The 22,117-nt window shown below is 42.7% G+C and overlaps 1 non-coding gene across 1 annotated transcript; it reads left to right on the forward strand.

The window, feature by feature from the left end:
- The first annotated feature begins 19,807 nt into the window (after positions 1 to 19,807).
- Positions 19,808 to 19,914, forward strand: LOC127186176 (U6 spliceosomal RNA). The gene has a single exon (XR_007830372.1). It is a non-coding gene; the product is annotated as a U6 spliceosomal RNA (small nuclear RNA).
- Positions 19,915 to 22,117: the final 2,203 nt, after the last annotated feature.

The following is a 22,117-nucleotide window of genomic DNA, read 5'->3' on the forward strand; positions in this document are numbered from 1 at the left end:
CGTACCACGCATGCTGTAGGCCAGAGTTGGAGGAATGAGGCTAGTGGTCCCATCGGAACTACCACAAGTTTTAGGACTTGGTGTTTGTCCTATAAGGCTTGGTCCTTTGGCCCAAGTTTTCATGGCTTTTCTCCCAATTTTCTCTTCTGGAATATGAATGGTTACCCTGTTCCATCGTATATTAAAATGGTATAATTTGACTTTTAGTTTCACAGGACCCCAGACAAGAGATTATCTGGAGTCTCAAAGAGACTTTTGACCTTTGCACTTCTGAATGGGGTTAGGACTATAAGAGGTGGGAACTTTTTAAGTCAGTCACACAACGTACTTTGTTTTATGAGCTGCCTAGTAGTCTATGGAGCTGGAGTGGATTTCTTTTTTTTTTAATTTAAATATGAAATGTCCTCTATAGGCTCATGTCTTTGTGAGAACTTGATCTCCAGAGGATGGTCCTATTTGAGAGGTTGTGGACCCTTTCGCACTTGAAACCTCACAAAAGAAGTGGGTCTCTGGCTGTGGGTCGGACTTCTCATAACTTAGCCTTGCTTTTTAGACAGTCTTTACTTCCTATTCCCTGAGAGATGAACATCAGCTGCAGCATATGCCCTCTGCCACAGGCCACCTGCTCCATGCTTTCTCCACACTAAGGCACTGGCATGTGCAAACTGTGAGCTACAAACAACCTCTTCTGTCTTCAGCTGATTTTGGTCATATATTCAGTCACATGAGTGAAGAAGCAACTGGTAGAAAGGGCGTGGCTGTGCTATTTGCTGAGCTTCAGATCTCTGGAAGAGGATCAGTTTTAGGAGGAAGCATATGTTTATTTGGGGGGGTAAGTTAAAGTCGAAATGCCCTTGGGCCATCCTAGAGAAGATGCAGCTTAGTTAATAGCTCAATGGGAAGGTAGGGACTACTGGTGAACATCCAGATAGTGTCGCTCTAATGGGAGTAGAAGTTGAAGCAGAGGACAGACATTAATAAGGTGTCTTTGTTCATTTTGCAAGAATGCATAGAAAGGGGTGAGAAAAAGACAAGAACTCAGTCTTAGAGAATTGGAATGCTGATTGGGTAGAGGTAATTATGTAAGAAAACAATTTTCACAGAGAACTCAGAGAGCTAGAAGGAACATATGGAGACTGCAGTGCTTCAGCTGGGGTGCTCAGTAGAGGAGAGACTGGCATCGCCTGAGACCTGGAGGCCTTTACCAGAACTAAGTCCCAACACAGCAGAGTCTGAGACCAGCCTGAAGCAGGTCAAAGAAAGTGTAGAAGATAGCCGTGTACAGGCCTCTAGTGGAACAAACCATGCAAATTTATAAAGCCCTGCCGGGGGTTGTAAAGATAATTAAGGAGAAAGGTTCTGCAAAAATGTCAAGCTCAAGAAAATTCAGACTAAGAATAAAAAGTTAATGATAATGTTAATTTTATCTATACCAATCTTATACCTGAGCTGATTAGTATTCCATAAAGCCAACAAGACTTAAACACTAAACCAAAATATGATCAGACACTTCTGTCAACTTGGAAACTAGATCAGATCATCCCATATCACCAGCTAATTGATTACTTGGCTGTTGGCAAGTAACTGGTCAAGTCAGACCAACATGGAATCTTTGGCTCTAAACTACCTCTTTAAATGTGGATATACCATACATCTTCCCATGGGGATGTTTCATCTTAGCTAATGTTAGAGAAGGTAAAAGAATGCTTCCATGAGAGAGGTGCCACCAAGAGAACCACAGGCAGTGTAAATGGTGAAAAACAACCGTGGGAAACAAGGACCATGGCCTCTCTAAAGATGCAGCTGCTATTCTGTTCCAACTGGTCATAGTCATGCCATATGGACCAAAGACACTCTTGGTCCATACATGACCAGCTCATCATTTCTGCTGCTGTTCAGCTATAAACTTTAACTTAATGGATGCTTTCCTCAAGTTACTATGGGCTTCTGAGAGATCGATTTGGTGAGAACTCTGTTGTCAGGGAGCCCATCATTGGCTGGGGACACAGAAATGGGACAGTTATCACATTAGGCAGAGTGACATAAATGTTAGAAGGTGGAACAAAAACAAAATTCCAACTCCAGAACGCAGAGGAATGAGGCAGTTTCGGCAGAAGACACAATTCCCTAAGATTTATCAGTGTGATGTATGTCTTGGGCTTCGAGGGATTTCATTAAGAAAGTGGGTAATCAAGTGAATAAGCAACATCTTATCAACTCCCCAAACTTTCCTTGGTAGTATATGCCAAAACCTTCAGAATCTGCGTGTGTCACAACAGTGTTTTGCTTTTCTAGGCTAAAGAAGGCTTTGATATACTAATGGCACTAACACAGAAATACTCTCCTCTAAAAGGTGTAGATTAACAAATGACATCATCTAGTAATTCGCAAGTGGCAGCTAGTGATGAGTATAATAGCTAATGTACATCATGATTTAGCACTCGCTTGTTCTTACTCAAGGATGTGATTTGTTTTTATTACTTTTAAATGCCATATGTCCTAGTTTTCTTTCTATTACTATGGTCAACTGTTGACCAAAGCAATGTGGAGGGGGAAGTATTTATTTGGCTTAGAGCTTCTAATCCATCATCAATGGAAGGGAGGGTAGAAACTCACAGCAGGAATGCAAGGCAGGCACTTAGAGGAAATAAAGAAGAAACCATGGAGGAATACCATTTACTGACTTGTTCTCCATGGCTCGCTCAACTATCTTTCCTGTACATATGAGGATCACTTGCCCAGGGGTAGCACACCAATGATGGCCTGGGGCTTCACTCATCAACCACTATTTTAGAAAAAATGCCACACAAATGTGCCTACCAAATGGTGGTACAATTCAGTGGTGGAGGAGGCAGTTTCCCCTATTTGAGATTCTTTCTTCCCAACTGACTCTAGTTTGTGCCAAGTTGGAAAAAAAAAACCTAACCAACACAAATGACTCCCTGTTAACTTGACAAACACATCATTATTAAATGATAATCTTGTCTCCAAGATTTCATGTTAATATTGTAATGCAAAACACAGTTCCGAGTTTAAAAGCCCACAATATTAAAAACAAATGCTGTCATTTAAATTTTTAATGTCTCTTTAAACTACCACTGTCTTAACTGTGTGCTTCATTTTGATCAGAAACAAGCTCAATTCTTCTTGTTCCAATAGCCAAGAACCAGAACACAGTTACAAAACGATCAAAGCAAACCCCAAATCCAACAATGTAAATAGTTCGATGTCTGATGTCTCTGACTCACTATCTTCTGGTCTTCAAAGGGCTTAGGCAATGCCACTCTCCAGCTCTGCCATGCGCAGCACATGCAGGCTGTCTTTCAGGCTTAGGCCAGCTCCACTTCACAGCTGCCGCCTTCCTGGTAGTTCCTCCCGCAGCTTGGCATCTCCAACATTCTAGATTCTCTACCGTAGGCAGGCTTGTACCTTCACAAATGGCCTCTTGGCCTCTCTTCAGGGAACCTCTGCTGCTACCACTCTGCACTCATGTGACCCCCTCATGACTTCAAAGACCACTACCATATGGGAGACTCTTACAGAACTGCCAAGTTCGGCTACCAGTTTGAGATGGACCGCAGCTTCTGTGTGCTGACCCTGTGAAAAAACTTCCCAGGATATTTCACCACAATGCTACTGCTCTCTTATTAATCATAGTTGATTTTTTAGACCAACTAACCAGGATGTATTATCCTTGAAAGGTGAAAATTTTGACTTGCTCAACTACCTTTCTTGCATGATCCAGGTCCGCTTGCCCAGGGATGGTACTACCCGCAGTGGGCTGGACCCTCCCACATCTATCAGTGTGCTGGCTTCTTTTCTTTTGGTGTGAAAAAACACCATGACCAAGGCACATTAAAACTGGGCTTATTGTTTCAGAGGGTTAGAGTCCATATGGCATGGCAGCAGAAACAGCTGAGAGCTCACGTCTTGATCCACAAGCAGGAGGCAGAGAAAGGCATGATGGGAATTGCATGAGTCTTTTTGAAACCTCCCAGTGGAACACTTCCTGATAAGGGCAACCCTTTTGGTCCTTCTCAAACAGTTTCCTCAAACTGAGGAACAAGTATTCAAATATTTGAACCCATTAGAGCTATTCTAATTCAAAGCACCAGAGTCAGCAACCAAGAAAAAGCATCCACAGACATCCCCACTGGCCAAGCTGATGGTGACGATTCCTCAGTTGACATTCTTCCTTTCTGGGTGACTCTCATGCTTGTAAAGTTGACAAAACTAACCAGTATACCATGCAAAGCAGTAGGTTTCACCGTGGCATTCTCATCCTCCTGCTCTACTACTCCCCTTACTTAGGCAAAAGTCTACGAAGTGAGATGGGCATCTCTGTATGCAAGCTGTTGCAGTTGTTTGTGGCTGGAGAGCTCTGCTCCCTTGTTAGGATGCATGAATAATCTAGGTCAAATGGCATTCTAGAGATCATCTCCTTGTAAGTGGTCCAGGCCTATTCTAATTCTGTTACCTTTGGACCCTGTCTGCGCCCTTTCTTTAAATTAAATATCCTTTGCAACCATAATGACAGTCTTTCTGTACTTGAGTAGTGTGCCGAGAAGGATGGGGGAGGTTGATTTCTGTTCAGGCTGACAATGGAGGCATATCTGCCTTGGCTGTAAATCCCCGAGGTACTGTCTCACTCCTCAAGAGGAGTTTCAGCCATTGACTTCCTAAACTGTGCAGATGGTACAAAAGTGCTGAGTACGCTACTCTGTTTTGCTATCCCCCTGTTGTCCCGGCCTTCACCTGTGTGGCTCTCACCCTGGGGTCAATTCCTGCCAGGTGTGACAATATGAAGACACATGCCAGGCTATTATGAGGAATGGCACAAAGAGGACATGTTAGAAGAAGCAAAAAAAAAATTTGCTTCTTTTCTCACGGTAGTGGCAAGGTCTCACATGAAGGGAGCTGTGATTCCACCGGGAGTCCAAAGCATGTGTGTTTTATGTATCGTCACAGGGCAGGAACAGGCCTGGTTTAAAACATATACATATATGTAGAAAGGCTTAGTAGTAACAGTTTAGAATAACTCCAGGGATGAAGGTGAAAAATGTGAGTGCAGCTCCTGCACTGTGATTTATCTATGAGGACAGTGGTATTTCTGGCCGGCAAGACCGATCCCATTTTTAATTGGCCATTAATAAATGCGGATCCCCAGGAGCCAGGCCGAAAGGACTGATGCCAAAGACCTAAACTGGGCACCAGAAACATGGGTTTCTAATAACAGTTCCAGGTAAGTCACAAGCAGGTGCCAACCTATTGACTTGACTTTGAACCTCCTGTTTTCCCAAATCACTTCTTACTCTCAGATCTGACTCAGCACCATCAACTGGTACAAATGCAGAGGCTGAGGGTCTATCAGGAGAACGATGTGTGGGTCTTCATTCTGTAGCTGCCTGAAAGTTGTGGCTTTATCTTTCTATTAGTTTACTTATATGTGTGAGCACAGAGGTGAGCCATCAAGACTAGAAGGTGGCACTCGCAACTCATTTTAAACGTCTGTCTCGACCAGATTGTCGAACTCATAAGTACAAATTCCATTTTAAAACTAGTGTCTCTGATTGTAGAATGTTTGGAACTGCCAGTTGTATTTAATTGTTATTTTCTTTGTTCAAAGTGGTATCATCATTGCAAATATTTAAGCTCTATCAGTTTTTGTAACTTTTTGTTTGGCATTTATTTCTGTTTATAGTGCACCCACACAAACACCATATGTACTTCTCCCAGTATCTGAGGAGAGAACACCTTAGGATGGCAAAAATAATAAAGGATCAACATTCAAAATGTTGCTTGGTAGGATTTAAGGATGCACCACTGAACTAGAGTCATTCATCTTGTCTCAGCCTCTCAGGCTTAGTGTGGCTGAATTGCTTCCTGGTTGTACCATAGTACAATAGGAATTCATCTATATTGAGATGGGGGGGATAACTTTTCAATCTTGAAAACTGAGCTCGTGATCATCAAGCTATTCGGGGAGAGTCCACAATAAAACATTCATTCACGGTCAGAAGACCTGGGACATTTGCTTATTTTTACTGTATGTATACCAACCATGCCCCACCCCCCCCACACACTCCCCCAGACATGCTCCCCCTCCACACATTCCCCACACACAAATTCCAGCCCTCCAAAGCTGGTGCACCAGTGGGAGAGGCTATATCTTGTTTCTCATCTCCTTAACTTTGAGAGACCTGATGGGAAAGTCCTTTCTTTCTGCTTCCTTGGCAGATCCCACAGAGAGCACACATGATAGATATTTAGCAGGGATACACAGCTAATGGGCTGCTGAATAATTTCATCAAACTAGCTGTCTTCTGGTGTCTTGTCTGTAACATGTGGGAAACTATACAATGTTATCTGTGTGCAAATAATTGGAAATCTGTTATGGGCTTGTGTAGAGGAGGAAATGTTTTAGGCTAAATGGAGTTTGTTCCCTTGGTGCTGTAGTCTCCTTGCATACATCTCCAAGCCAATACCTACCTTTTACTGTCCTTTTCTCTTCCAGGACAAGGAACAAGAAGTAAACAAAACAGACGCATGAGGACACAATTGTTCGCTGAGAGTGAGCTGGATGAGTTGATGATTACTGTTGTTTTAATTAAAAAGGAGGGAGCTCATGGGATGTTATGTACCTACAGAGAAAATGAATTTGGGGAAGAGATTAGAACTGGACTTCTACAAGGAGGTGAGCCTATTGGAGTTTGATGATGCCTGTTTGGGGGATTGCATGCAATTTGGAGACAAAGAGCATTTAGACAATTTTCAAACCTTTGATTCCTAGACTCAACTAAAAATAACAACTGTGTTATGATTTACAGAGTGCCTTGAGGTAGTTTTTTTCCCCCTCTAATACCCAGTCTCAATATACCAAGCTGCATGGCATACATCGCATCCATGAAGGCTACGTTGAATATGGTGAAGTCTTCAAGTTCAGCTAAGTAGGTATCAATAGAGAATAGTCACGAGAACTTTCCAGATGCCCTCTGTTTCTGCATAGCTCCAAACAGCAGGCACCTGGAAACCACGGGGGTGGGGGGTGCTGATAATGTCTCACCAAGTTAAAGGAATAATGTGCATCCACTACTCATCAAATGGGCTTGGCTGGCACTGTCAAAAATTATAGCCAGGGTGACAGACTTGGCATGTAAAAAGAAAGGTGAGTGTGCCTGGTCTGTGTGAACAGCTGCTTTCCTGTTCCTGGGAGGAATCGAACAAACCTCTGACTTCTCCAGCCTCAAAGGGAGGCTGTGATGCCAAGAAGAGGGTGTCTTCATGAAGAAAAAGGAAAAGTAATAAGAGGTTAATAAGCATTTAAAAGAGGTAACAAAAAATCAACTCGACTTTAGGCCATAGATGGAGGATTCCCCCACCATTAGAAGCCACATGTACATATTTGCTGTATTTTTTTTGCACTATAAGGCACACCTGACCATAAGACACACCCAGTTTTTAGAGCCATACAACAAGAGAAACAGTAAAAACAGCAATCGGACCATAAGGTGCATCCTAATTCACCCACACACACACTTTTGGGTGGGGGGAAGTGCGTCTTATAGTCCGAAAAATATGGTAGGTCACTCTGAAGTAAACAGCCCTCCTTCAGAGAAAACTAACTTTACAACCACAGTGTCAGGAAGTCATCAAAATTCATTTCCCAGAGCCTTCCCGCCTTGTTTCTCTGCCTCATCCTGGCACCAGAGATTGGCAGTCAACTCGAGGCAGGCAGTCATGGCGGACACATTCCAGATGGAAAGATCATTTTGTTTCTAGACACTGTAACACAGGATTTGGCAGGCAGTGAGGAGCCCCCCTGCCGTGAGCAGGTGTCCTTCCTTTGACAAGATTGCATTTTATACAGAAGAGCTTGGAATGGACTGTAACTGGTAGCAGGTCGAGCAAGTCAGGGTTTTGAAAAGGCTTGGCTAACCAGCTTGAGGTGAGGAACAATGACACAGGAAACGAATTATTGGTTTACTAATGTCACAATAATTCAGCCATTCACTCTGACTGGAGCATGCAGCATTAACGTTCCACACTGCCAGGCTCAGCTTCCAGCCACTGAAGAGCTTATGGGAACTGTTGGCTGGGAAGAAGTCCTTCTCTCTCTCTCTCTCTCTCTCTCTCTGTGTGTGTGTGTGTGTGTGTGTGTGTGTGTGTGTGTGTGTGTGTGTGTGTGTGTATGTCTCTCTATCTCTCTCTATCTATCTCTTCCTCTGTCTCTTGGCCTTTGTCTGTCTCTGTCTCTCTGTCTCTCTGTGAGTGTGTGTGTATTTCACATACATATACATGAGGTGGATGAGAGAGACAGAGAGACTGAGAAAGAGACAGAGACAAAATTAGAGAATTAGTCTTCAGCGGAGACTTTACAAAGTAACTCCATAGTCAGAGCTGGCACTGCTCCCTTGGGAGACTATATCACATCTCTAAAGGGTCTTGTCCCCTTTGAGAGAATGGCTTCAGTTTTCTTTGACTACGGGTTCATATGTGTAAATACTGGCACATGCACCACTGAGCACGTGTGATGGCCAGGGGACAACCAGGTGTATTGATCTTCACCTTGTTTGACACAGCCTCCTGTTGACCCCGGCATATGTCAGGCTAACTGGCTGCTGAACTTTCAGGAATTTTCCTACCTCTTTTTCCCACCTTGCCACCAGAGTGTTGAACTCACAGACCACAGCTGGCCTGATGTGGTTTCTAGGGATTCAAACTCAGGTCTTCAGGCTGCATGGCGACCACTTTACCAGCTGAATCATCTCTCAGCTTTAGGTGTGTTTTCCCCAAACAGGTTAATTACTTAAATAGCCTACGATGATAGAGTGGTTAAATAAATCATGATTTAGTCATTCAATGCAGGAACAATTTCAAATTAATGTAAAAATATTATTATCATTAGCCTATAACCCCTTTCCCCCCAGCGAATACATTTAACACCTATCCGTTTATAAGAAATATACAACATACAGTTTTATGGTGAGGAGGTGGGTGTCTGGGGTTTGACAGAGTATTGGTGAAGATAGGGGCTGACGAGGGATAGGCTATGAGGCGCAATTTTTTTGTCTGTTGTTGGAATGAATACATTCAGTTTGTGGAAATACATCAAGTCAAGCAAAGCACATGTACGTGTCTTTATCTATCTTTAACTCAAAGATAAAATATTCAATTCTCTTATTACATTAGGTACTCTGATAAATAAAACCCCAATTAACTGTGTTGAAACTTGGGACATAATCTACTGAACTGCCATAGAAAAGTGCCTTAGACTTCTGGTTATATTTAGATCTGAGGTTCTATGACCATAACCAAGGTTCTACGACCATAACTTGGAGGATTCTGGACCATGAAGGCCAGTGGGACATAGCTATCTAAAATATGTAGTGAGTTTCCTACTAACTTGAGGCTTATGTTTTCAACTCCCCCCAAGTAAACTACTAATCACGACTTATCTTGGATTAGCTTTGACTTGAAAGTACAGTTTACTTCTGTCTCATGTGAGATGTAGAATTGTTCCTGATGCATAAAACCATTTTGGAGAAAAATGTATATATGGGAGTTTAGAAGACAACCTGAATTGAATCCACCTACCATGATTCTTCTACTTTTTCTTGCATGCACATTCATCTGTCATATCACTGAACCATTCAGTGGGCTGGAGGTTGCTACTACTTGGCTTTTGTCAAGTGGCGAATTGTATCATGGGAGGACACAGAGGTGAAGAACTCATGCAAACAGTGGTAGTGCTTTTCTACACCTTAAATCAGATCTTAATGATTTGGCTGGGCTGTGGCAAACAATTGTGTCTTACCTCCCAGAATGAAAGTGATTTCAAGTTGCAGTGGGATGGCAGCAGAAGGCTTCTAACTTATTACTGGATTTTTTGTTGTCTCTATTGTTGGTCATTGCACAGTGTTGCCCCATCCCATGGAAATATAGCAGTCATAAAAAGAGAAAAGAAAATGACCCTCCAGAGTGGCCTCTGCCATTCAAAGTAAGGAAGCAAATCTTAAACTGAAGTCCAGGAGCCCTGTACTCACAAAGTGACCCCGTGAGCTTGTAACTGGGATTTTAGTATCAGGTCAGACCATAGTCCTATCCCCTAGAGGACTGCTTTATGAAGGGCTGACACAATTCAGGCTAAGTAAGTGTTCTTGGGCTGAATTGGACTGAGGACTTGTTCTCAGCACTGTAAATTTTGTTATTCTTCTACCCTTCAGAAACTGGCATAAGTTAGGAGGTTATCAGAGAAGAGGGCATCAATTGTCTGGTACAGCACAACATTAAAACGTTCAAGCCAGGATGAGAGAAAAGCTGTAATGTCATCTGGTTCAATCCTTTCCTGCCTGGTAATTTCCTATAACTGGCTTGCCACCACCTCAGGGAGGTCTGTAAAATAGGTCAGTTAGACAACACACAAATCTAAACTTCTGGATTACACACCTTGCAAGAGGATAAGCTATATTTGTCACACTGGAGGTTTAGGCCCCTAACCCAACACAAAGCCCATTTTAGTTTCCCCATTCAAGCTCATTATTACAGAAAAGAAAAGGTTGAGGTGAGCAGTCTTGGGGTCGATAGCACATTCATGAAGTTTGCCATCCCAGAGCTAGCAACTGTCACTAGGAGAATTACTGAGGAGCCACACATAGGAACCAGAATCCTACCTAGCCTGGCACCCCAGTATCCTTTCTGATAGCCGAAGGAAAAGCAGCCTAGCAGCTGGCTTCTTGCTGTTTATTATAATGTGATTCTCACCTTAGGACCTGCTAGTATCTGACAATACAGTGTAACCAGGTGAATGAGGGCTGAATTACCTTATCCAAGTTCCAATGGCCAACTAGAAGTTGGGTTTTAGAAGTGGGAAGTACTTATTAGCTGTACCTGGGAGCAGTAGCCAATTTCATCTGTTAAAATAAAAACATTTAGAAAGCATACATTTAATAGAATTTATTTGAGCAAGGGACCACTTATGAGCCCAGCAGGACTCAGTCCCAGAGGAGATTTACAGTACTGCCCCAGCATGGGTACTCAGTATTTATGGACTGAATGCAAGGAGAAAAATATGTTTGATGGGCAAGAGCAGAAACTTGTAGGTTGCTCTGAGGTGGTGGTTTCCAATTTGTAGGCTTATATGTATTTTTTTTTTCTTAGCTATTTTAATTGGGTTCTTATATCTACCACCCTTATCCACCCCAAAACCCTTCTAATATTCCAACACCAGGTTGAAGGTTGGTGGGTAGAGGGAGTGTTGAGATCTTTTTAGAGTACTTCCTGCTGAATTAGGAATGCAGAGTTTCTTGAGGTAAGTCTAATCTTTGTCTAGTCAGGATGTCTCCAACTTCTTCTTCTTGTCTCTTTTCTCTTGACCCCTTGACAAACCAGCAGCAGCAGCAGCAGCAGCAGCAGCAGCAGCAGCAGCACCTCCTCCCTTGGGGCTCTTGTCTTTTTATACCCTCCCTAGAGTCCCCAGATAAACTATCTTCAGCCGGCAGAATCACACCTCTGACAGAGCAAGCATGAGGCAAATAGTCAGCTACTGTGGACAATCTGATGCAGCCCCATATCCCACACCTGGGATTAAAACAAAAACATGTTTACATAACATGACTGGGTCTTTAAAGACACCAAAATTCTCACGACACCAACTAATTGCATCTCTGGTTTCATTTTACATCTCATATGAGACAGAAGCACAGTACAGTTTCAAGTCAAAGCTAAGCCAAGATAGGTCATGATTGAAAATTCATCTGGGAAGGAACTGAAAACAGATGCCTGACGTTAGTAGGAAACTCACTACCATTTTATGTTTTTCTTGTAGAGGATCTTACGGTACTGGAGCCACCCCAACCTAAGAGTCTCTTCATTTTGTTTCTTAGCACTCTACTCATAATACATACCTGTGTGCAAACAACGATTGCAGCACTTGATTTGAGAATGCATTTTGTTTTCAATAGATATCATTGCTAAGGCCCTTCATTCTCCCCTAGGGTAGGTTATTTGCATTCGGTAACATATTTAAATAAATGCAAGTGTTTAAAGTGCTGGATGGTAATTTCAGCTTCACATTTGTGCACTCCTTATTCATTCTTTCAAGGTAGCTAATCTCATTAAATGAGCATATCTCGTGAATGATTTCTATATCTGATTCTTATAATTCTATTTGGGCTCCTCCATAGAGGATAGCTAAACTGCACTGCACTACCAGGCCTGTAACATACAAATGCAAATGGAGGTGCTCTCTCGCTCATCCTTGGGGCATTCTTTCTTTACTAAATCCATAATTACCTTCGAGGAGATGAATTATACATGTAAATATTGCTTTCGAACTAATCACACGTAAACTAATTTCAGATAAATAGTCCAAAGATACAGTCTACACAGGTAGATACTGTTGTTAAAAATGAATGGTAATGAAGTGTGTGTGTGTGTGTGTGTGTGTGTGTGTGTTGATGAAATTATGTAACTGGTGCATTTATTCTCCCCCCTAAAGAGAAAAAGGCTTTTAATTAAGAAAATTTTAAATGATTTGACTCATGTGAGTGTTCAAGTCACATAAGGATGCACAGACACTGGGGACTTCCCATCATTAAAATACTTAAATTCATTCTCCTTATCAATTAAAAAAAATTACCCAAGTCTTATGATGCCTGGTTCTTGTCCTTCCCTAGGGATCCCAGCACCTTCACTCCACCCAATAATTAAAGGTATTTTGATAGTATTGAAAGGGGCCTTCTGGCCCTGAGGGCACACAGAGGAAGGGGAAAGCAGGCTATCCAGATGAGAGCTGATAGGCTGTGGTCATTTGGTGGGGAAGGAGGTTCTCTTCTGTCAGGGGTCTCCGGGGGTGGGGTGGGGTGGGGGAATGGAGCAAAAGAGGGAGGGGTATGAAAAGAGACAAGTGAGTGGATAACAGTTGAGATGTAATCTGAATAAATTATAATAAAAAAACATAAAAAGAAAGGGACCTCCTTGTAACACTACAAGATTAAGCATCTACCTGACCCATGGGATCTCAGATAAACCTGACCAGCATGAATAAGCAAATGTGCTATCAGTACACTGACCAGGAGGAATCAGTAACCCCTACCCCAAGAACTAGCTATATTATTATTCCAACCTTTCTTCTCAAGTTCCTTATCTGGAAACTGAAATTATTGACCCACATCAGGTTGTTGACACAAATAAGTGGGGTTTACATGCATAGGATGTTTAGAACAGGACACCTGATCATGCGATGGATGTCTGAACCGGTGCAGTATTTGATGAAGAGCAGTGAAGACTAAATCAGACATGGGCTCCCCCTTGGCAATTAGAAGCATTGATTTGTACACATAACATAGTCTTTGAATCTAAGAAAGTTTCCAAACTAATGCCAACCTACCACTTACTCTCCACAAATGGAAACGGATCCACTACAGGGGTTAGGGTGAACCCCATTATCAATGTTTTTTACTCCGTAGCACTGCCTGCATGAACATAAAGGAGCCAGAGGAAAGCTCTAGCTATAGATGTATCGTATCTACAGTAAAATGCATATTATTGGAATCTTCCCCTCAAACAGTAACCCCCAGGGCAGTGGCTCTCATACTTTAGGACAATGGCTGAGGAACCCTGGGGTCCTTCCAGCATAAGCACAGCATTTTGGATGAGGTCCATGGGCCTTCTAAACTTTTTTTTTCTAACGGAAAGAAGAAATTGTGTCTCCTATATATATAAAGCATCAGTTCTTCCTGACACAGCAGGGCTATCAACCGATTCGAAATGCTGCTGCCCTTCTTATTATTCTTCCTGCAAGGTTCCAGAGGGCTCGACCTCGCCCGAGATAAGGTAGTCTCTGGACCTGCAACACTCCAAGGAAAACAAGCTTAGCAGACGAACTAGGGTAAAAGGAGAAATGAAAGACACACGTGTAGAGGAAAAGACTGAAACCCCACTGCAGCCACGGCTGAAGTCAGGGCTTCCCAAGGGGCAGAGCAAATAGGGTGATATATATTGAAAGGGGATTTAGCAGACTGGGTTGCAAGCCGTGGTCTGCGAAGTCCAATGGTGTCACCCTGGAAAGACTGGGAATCTGGCAGTTGTCAGTCCATGAGGCTGGAAGTCTCAGCATTGCTAGCCTGACACTGAAGGCCTGGAGAATTCCCAGAGAGCCGTGGTCTCTGTTGGAAGCCTGAAGGAGTCTGCTCGAGTATCAGTGAAAGGAAGCTACAACGGCACAGTGTCAATGAGTTTGCCCTAGAGAGTGAGAGCACACAGCTGAAAGGTAGTTTCTTCCAAGGCCTTTACCTGGCCAGCCACCAGGAGGTTCCTCCAAGATTTAGGGTGGATCTGCCTGCTTCAAATAATCCAGTGAAGAAAACCCCTCACAGGAGTCTCCTGTGGCTTGTATCTTTTATACAAGTTGATCACAAATGCAGTCACACTATGCAAATGAGCACAGTAAGGTCTATTCCCTTAGCTCACTCTTTCTCTTTTAAAATTCTGTGTGAATTCCACACATGAATACAGTATGTCCTTACCACACTCATCCACCCACACCCCCTTTCAACTTCTGTCCTTTTATACTTAAGTGTGTGTGTGTGTGTGTTCAATGCAAAAAAAAAAAAAAAAAAAAAAAAAAAAAAAAAAAAAAAAAAAATCACAGCTCCCACCTTAAAAAGAATAAGAAATAGTTTATCCTGGAACTATTTTGAACAACCATGGCCCTAGAACACAGATTTAGGTTATTAAAAATTCTATGTTCCAACATGGAAGCAGTTTCATGAGGTTTTTATAGTTTTACAGAACAAAGAAAATCATAAGTCAAGGCAAGTTTAAAATACATCTGTTGGTATCCTAGAAAAAAAAACATTTATAGGAAAATGGGGAAAAACTTTCCTATAGGCTCAAGATGAAATCTGATGATATCCTTGGCTTTCAGATTGGTGGAAACTGGTGGTATGCTAGGTTAATAGATTCCAAGAGGTTTCTCCTGTTAGTCACAAGATTCTATAACATTCAGACACAGAGGTGGCCAAGGAGTGGCTGTTGCAAAGGGCTAGGAATTAGCCCAAGGTAAGGTAATTAGTCTCTGGACATGCATTACATCCCTCCACAGCCTGAAATTCTAATCAGCCAGCCAGTCTCTGCAGCACGGATTCTTCCAGGGTTTTATCTACAGCATATGAGACCTATTGAGTGAGTTCCATCACCTATGTTCATATACACATGGATATAGTGCCTCTTACATTTTAGATCAGGGACCATGTCCTTGAAGAAACCTGGCCCCTTTCCCCAAGCAGCCATTAACTAACTACCTGTGGCTCCACACCTGAGAGTCGGGCCTCCTGAGTCCATCCTTCATCTTCGCTGTGTAGTCCTTCAGGTCCTGTGAAGATAGCTACAGGTGTAGAGAGTTCACAGGGTCAATACCCCTGTCCTATCCTGAAGGTATTCACAGCAGTCCTCTTTGTAGTTCTCCTGGTCTCCTGGCTCTTACAATCTTTTCATCCCCTCTTCAGTGATGTTCCCTGGGCTTTAAAGACCAAAGGACTCATTTGGAGATGAGCACGCCACAACCACATATTCTCTGTACTTTGACAAGTTATGAGTGAGTCTGTATATTAACTACCATGCCTTGCAAAAAGAAGTTTCTCTGACCCAGGTTGAAGGTAACATTCACCTATGGTTATAAGAGTAAATATTTAGAAGGCAATTGAATGAAAGTCAATTTATCAAAAATAGTAGTAATATGTTATCCCTTATCTACAGCCTTTCAATTACTGGGCATGAGTCCCTTCTATTGAATGGGCCTTAAATTAAATCAGACAGCTGTTGGTTGCTCCCAAAATATCTGTGCCATTATTGCACCATTTGGCATGTCTTGCCAGAATGGGTATTATCATGGCTCACAGTGGCCCATTCTTTCTGACTGAACTTTCCCTACTTGTTCAAGTAGTTTTATGAAAGACAGGCAGAAACTTGATCTCAGAGAAGACTGCATTGTCCAAACACTAGAAGATTGTCCTAGAAAACTCCAAGTGTCTTTTATTCATTCAGCTTTAATGAAGCCCATTGGGGAAGAACAAAAGACATCAAGCAGGTGTCCAGGATACCCGTCTTTGTTCCTCCTTTGCAATGAGATTGAATCTGAAATATAAAAAACGTGGGCTCAGCACATTCATAATATCAGTAGAAGTCTTCTTTGCTCTGCAATCCTATCTGCATTAAGAGTTCTTTGCCATGTTGTCTACAAATATGTGAATGCCTTTACCATTTGCCTGGTTTCTGTATTTTAAGATTTCTTAAGCTACAGAGCTACAAGCAGAAAACTCTGCCCTGGTGTGCATGAGTGTTAGATTTATTAATAGTTGGAAAGCACAAGTTAGAAAACTTCAGAGCAATAGAAGAAGGCTGATCAAGCAACTACCACCTGTCACCTTTTAGACCAGAGCAAGAAAGCTGGGTTCCTATTTCCTTCAATGCCAAGATTTGTCGAAGGCAGCCAGCCTTCCTTATAAGTGATCTGCACAGAAAAATGCTGATGGGAACAGAGTGTGGTGGGAAGTTGCAAGGAAACACTGGGTGCAAATTTTCTCTGGTTCAATATGTAGTGTAAGAAACCCCGAGCAGCAAACAAATGTTGGTCATCAGACTCAGAGCTCAGAGAATCACAGAACCAAGGGTGGTTCCCTAAATGTTTCATCTTCAGTAGAGATGCTTCTTCAGGTGAACAAGGGCATGGGAAGAACACCGCCAAGAGAATCTACAGATAACCCCCAATTGCTGACAGCAGATGGCCTCTAATTGCATCTTTATTGCTCCAGGGGGAGGAGCTGATGTGTCTCTGTGGCGTTTCCTGTGTTGTTTTGTTTTGTTTGTTTGTTTGTTTGTCTTTCAAGCCACTTTGTACAGTGGCAGTATGACACGCATTGTAATTTTTCTTTGGTGTTGGGGACGGGTCTGTAGCATTGAGCCTTGACAATGAACAAGAGAAGCATCAACTCTTCCACGTCAGTGAGGAACTGTCCCTACCTTCTGAGCAACCGGAGGGGCTTTCCATCACAGTAAATACAGCCTGCTTCCACATACAAGGTGGCTTTCCCAAACCCAGGGCAAACAGCCCCAAGTCTGGTTGTGAGAAGAAAAAGATTTCTTAACATTTTTTATTTCTCTAACAGAGTGACTTTAGTCACTCAGGTTTGAATCTGATTTCTGGGTGATTATCTTCTTGTTTGAGTTCTAAATCCCCTGTATTTTGTTGGACTTCAACTCACTGGGACAGAAGCCCAAGGCAGATGATGATGGAAACAAACAAAACAGGAAACTGAGGTAAATGATGGCTGATGAAACATTGAGTCCTCTGCTGTCCTCCATACTCTTCCCAGCATCCTGGGAGGTTCACACTTGCTGATATTCTTCTCCCATTTGCAAAGAAAGGCATGTCTGTAAAACTTGATGTAGTAGAGTTGGGATGAGGGTGGGGATGGTGGGGGTTGAGGTTGGGTAACTCAACTCCCAGTCAACCCCTGTCTTTGTGTTTGTAATTGGGTTAAGTGGATCAAGGAGTAGATAGAAGGCTGGATGCCTGTTCTTCTGGGGAAGTTTTCCCATCTTGGCACCAACTGCCAGAGCCTGGGGTCCCTACGAAAGAGCAAATCCTTCAGTATCACACAGACATCTTCCCTGCTGCACTGGGACAGCCCCAAAGACCTGCCTCATACCGTCCCTGACAGTTCACAGTTGGAAGCCTGAGATGTATGGCCACCAACAGCTAGCAGTTTTAAAGAGAAAAATAACCAACAAATAAACCAAGATGAAAGATTGGATTGTTTACATGACAGTTTGCTACTTGGAACTGTTCTGTTCACCTAGGAATGTGGTAGAATATGCTGCCTTTTTAAGTCTGTAAATAGACAGTTCAAGCTTGTAGACTTTCCATATTGCTACAGGGTTTAAGGTGCCAAACATGTTTTCTGCATTTCTCCTTCCTCCCTGCAGAGGCAAGCATCTTGGATGGTGTTTATTTCTTGAGAGATATTTTTCAAGCTAACATCTCTGTACTTTTGATGGAAGCAAGAGCCCCATCACTAATTAAACCACCCCAGCTGGAACATCAGATCATAGGCTGTAGGGTAGCACCAGCATGGGTGGAAGGTTCTGCTGAAACCGGTAATAGAATTTTGTACCTCAGACAGACTCTTAAAAATAGTACTGGTGTCAGACCCTGTAGCTTCCTCATCTTACCTCTACTACCCTCCTCCACAAGGCATTCTGGGAAGCAGATACTCACAATTCTTACAATGGCTGGTAGGGTGGTAAGTAAGCCAAAATCATCAAATTGTTCTATGTGTCAATTAGGAAGCCTGGTACTATTTTTTTTAAGTCTCTACTCATTTGGCTTAAACATAAGAACTCATGTGACTATATATAAGAAAGCAGCTCCACAAAGCCACCCAGACACATTAGGGTGATAGGTCCCTCTTTCCACTGTGTCTCAGTTAGAGTTTCTATCACAAGATTAAAAGCAACTTGGGGGAAGGAAAGGGTTTACTTCAGCTTACATGTGATGACAGTTCAGCATGAAAGAAAGTCAGGGTAGGAACTCAAGGCAGGAACTTAGACACAGGAGCTGATGAAGAAGCTATGGAGGAGTGCTGCTTACTAGCTTGTTCCTCATGGCTTGCTCAGTCTGATTTTTTATACACCACAGGGACCAACTGCCTAGGGATGGCATGACCTACAACGGGCAAGGCCCTCCCCCATCAATCACTAATTAAGAAAAAGAAGCACAGTCTTGTCCACAAGCCAATCTGATGGCATTTTCCCAACAGGGGCAAATGACTCTATCTTGTGTCTAGTTAACATAAAAAACTAGCTAACCCAGAGTATAATATCAGCACACTGGCCTCATCTTGAGAAGGTATCCCTCAATCTCATAAGATGACCTCCACAACTGTAGACAATACTACTGTAGAAAATATAACAGGCTGGTAATACTATTAATAGCCTATAATTGTTGTTATTATTAACCTGTTACCATATAAATAAAAGATACAGACACCTGATAGATTTTTAATAGCCTTATTTCACCTGGGGCTGGGCAGATATTAACCCTCTAAACTAACTCATCCCATATCCCATGCCATTTGCTCTAACCATTCCTATTCAGGCTACTTCCTATCTAAAATAATATAAATATTTGCACGTTTTCCATCTGGACTGTTTCTCTCCAGCCATACCAATTCTCAAGAGTAAATTCCTCCTGGCCACATGGTTCTTCTTTATTTTAGTGGTCTCTGCTTCCTTATTCTCTTCTCTCCTCTCTCCCTTTCCCATGATCCTTCTGTTCTCCAAGCCCGAGAACCTTAGCTCCACCTACCTCACTTCTGTCCTACCTTGGAGACAAGGTTATGTAGTATTATTTTAGTACACGTGAGGGGTGAGGGACTTGTCATAGAACAGTAGGAGGGGGTGCAAGCAATTGGCATCTGAACACAAAGCACCATGTCTAATCAGGGTCCAATCAGTGTCCAATCAGAGAACAGGATTGTTTGCTTTCATTTATTTATTTGTGGGTTTTGTTAACTAGAAACAGGGGCTCTCTTTGCTGCCTCATAATAGTCTTGCCTCAGTTTCCTGAGAACTGGATCAGTGCACTGTCGCATCCAGCTGTTTAAAATCTTTTTCAAGAAGGAGGAGCCCTTTGCTAGAAAACTTCCACCAGACCCCCCCCCACAGACACACCTTAACTCTCATTCTCATGCAGAAGGTCACATGACAACCATCGGTCTCAGATGCGGGCAAGGAAAACGGATGGCTGGTGCTCGCTTCGGCAGCACATATACTAAAATTGGAACGATACAGAGAAGATTAGCATGGCCCCTGCGCAAGGATGACACGCAAATTCGTGAAGCGTTCCATATTTTTGCACACAACAAGAAAATTTGCTCAACCATGTTCATAGCAGCCTTATTCATAATAGCCAGAACATGGAAACAGCCTAAGTGTCCCTCAGTAGAAGAGTGGATAAAGAAACTGTGGTACATATACACTATGGAATACTACTCAGCTATTAAAAACAAGGAATTCCCGAAATTTGTGGATAAATGGATTGAGCTAGAAATGATCATAATGAGTGAGTTAACCCAGAAGCAGAAAGAATCAAATGGTATATACTCACTTATATCTGCATACTAGCCCAAGGGGCATGTCCCACGAAAGCCTTCACTTACCAGGAAACTGGGACAGAGGGGAAGGCATCCTATTGGGACTCTAAATGAGAGACGCATGGGAGAACAGCAAAATAAAAGGATCCAGAGGGTCCTAGAAATCTACAAGTAGAACAATATGATAGGCAGATTTGGGCCCAGGGGTCCCGCTCAAACTAAGGCACCAGCCAAGGACAATACAGGAGGTAAACTTTAAACCCCTTCCCAGATCTAGCCAATGGTCAGAATATTCTCCACAGTTGAGTGGAGAGTGTGATACGACTTTCTCACATACTCTGGTGCCTCACATTTGACCATGTCCCCTGGAGGGGGAGACCTGGTGGCACTCAGAGGAAGGACAGCAAGTAGCCAAGAAGAGACTGGATACCCTATGAGAATATATAGGGGGACGTAATCCCCCTCAGGAACAGTCATAGGGGAGGGGAATAATGGGAAAATGGGGCGGGGGGAGGAATGGGAGGATACAAGGGATGGGATAAACATTGAGATGTAACAAGAATAAATTAAAAAAAAAAAAAAAAAAAAAAACAATAAAATGCACAACTCTAATTTTCACAGCGAGTGAAATGCAAAGAGGAATTTAAGCCTACAATATTGGGTGAGGACTTACTTCAGAGCCTCAGTGCCCACTGGCCACATCCACATGTGTTTGCATTATTATCTTAAAAAGCCGAAAACTGATTCTCTATCCAATGAGATGGCCCAGTGGGTAAGGACACTTGCAACTAAGCCCAGGAACCTGAGCTCAATCTCTTGATCCCACATAGTGGATAGAGAGAATTGACTCCTGAGTTGTCCTTTGATTCCCACAGGTGTGCAATGCCACACATGTCTGTTGTTTTCCCAACCTACCACTCACAAAACATGAATAAACTTGATTTTAAGAATCAAAAAAAAAAAAAAAAAAAAAAAAAAAAAAAAAAAAAAAGAAAACGGATGGCTGGGATTGGCTGAGTAGAGTCCGGACTCTAAGCCTTCGCCTGAGGAAAAACGGAAAGCTGGTGAAACAGAGGAAACAGCTGGGGTGTCGTGTACAAACAAGCTCCAGCTTCCAGGGCCAAATAATCTAGATACCATGAAACTGCCTAGGACGACGTTTTTTTTCTTCCAAAAATGTGATTGCTGATTCACAAGTCCAAGATGTGTAAGAGTAGAATGGGAAGAAGAAGAGCAGACAATGCCACCAGCCAAATCCCCACACAGTCCCCAAGGCCGTTGCTTCCTCACCCCAAAACTGCCAGTTTCTTAGCTATTATATACTCGCATATCATCTTGTTTTCAGTTTCTGTTTCAGATCTTTAAAAAATTCTAGAAAGTCAATACGATCTCCTTTTTCTCAGTGGCAAGATGGGTAGACAGAACAGCTAGCCTGTGGTCCTTCCAAGCCGGCACATGCTTACCTTCTCTGCACTCAGCAGACAGGGCTGTTCTCTAGCATGTGAGGAAGGAGACAAGGGCAGATCCAGCTGGACAATGAGCCACAGCCTGTTCTTGGACAAAAGACGCTGATCAGTATCTCAGATCCCAGGCCTCACATCCCAGGCCTTATCAATCCTCTGCCAAACTGTGTGCATTTTTTTCTCTTGGGTCAGTAGAGAGGCCATAAAAAAATTCTTGTATATGATTCACTAAACACTAATTATATTTTCTAGTGAACATCACGGTTTCAGAAATCATTTATAGAAATGGCAAACTAGGGTATCTGTTGTTGGGCAGATCCGTGTTCTCATCCTGAATAATTTACAACTTGCTGCATTTTCTAGGCCTTCTTGCTCCAGAGCCTGCAAGCTGCTAATAACTTACTGCAGAGGGGGTCTTTCTGAACAAGATGACAGAGAAAGAGAAATTAAGATCCTCTAGCTGCAGAGTTAGAAAGTGCCGCAAAAACACCACAGCATGCT

Source organism: Acomys russatus, unplaced genomic scaffold (assembly GCF_903995435.1).
Source record: "Acomys russatus unplaced genomic scaffold, mAcoRus1.1, whole genome shotgun sequence".
NCBI classification, from domain to species: Eukaryota; Metazoa; Chordata; class Mammalia; order Rodentia; family Muridae; genus Acomys; species Acomys russatus.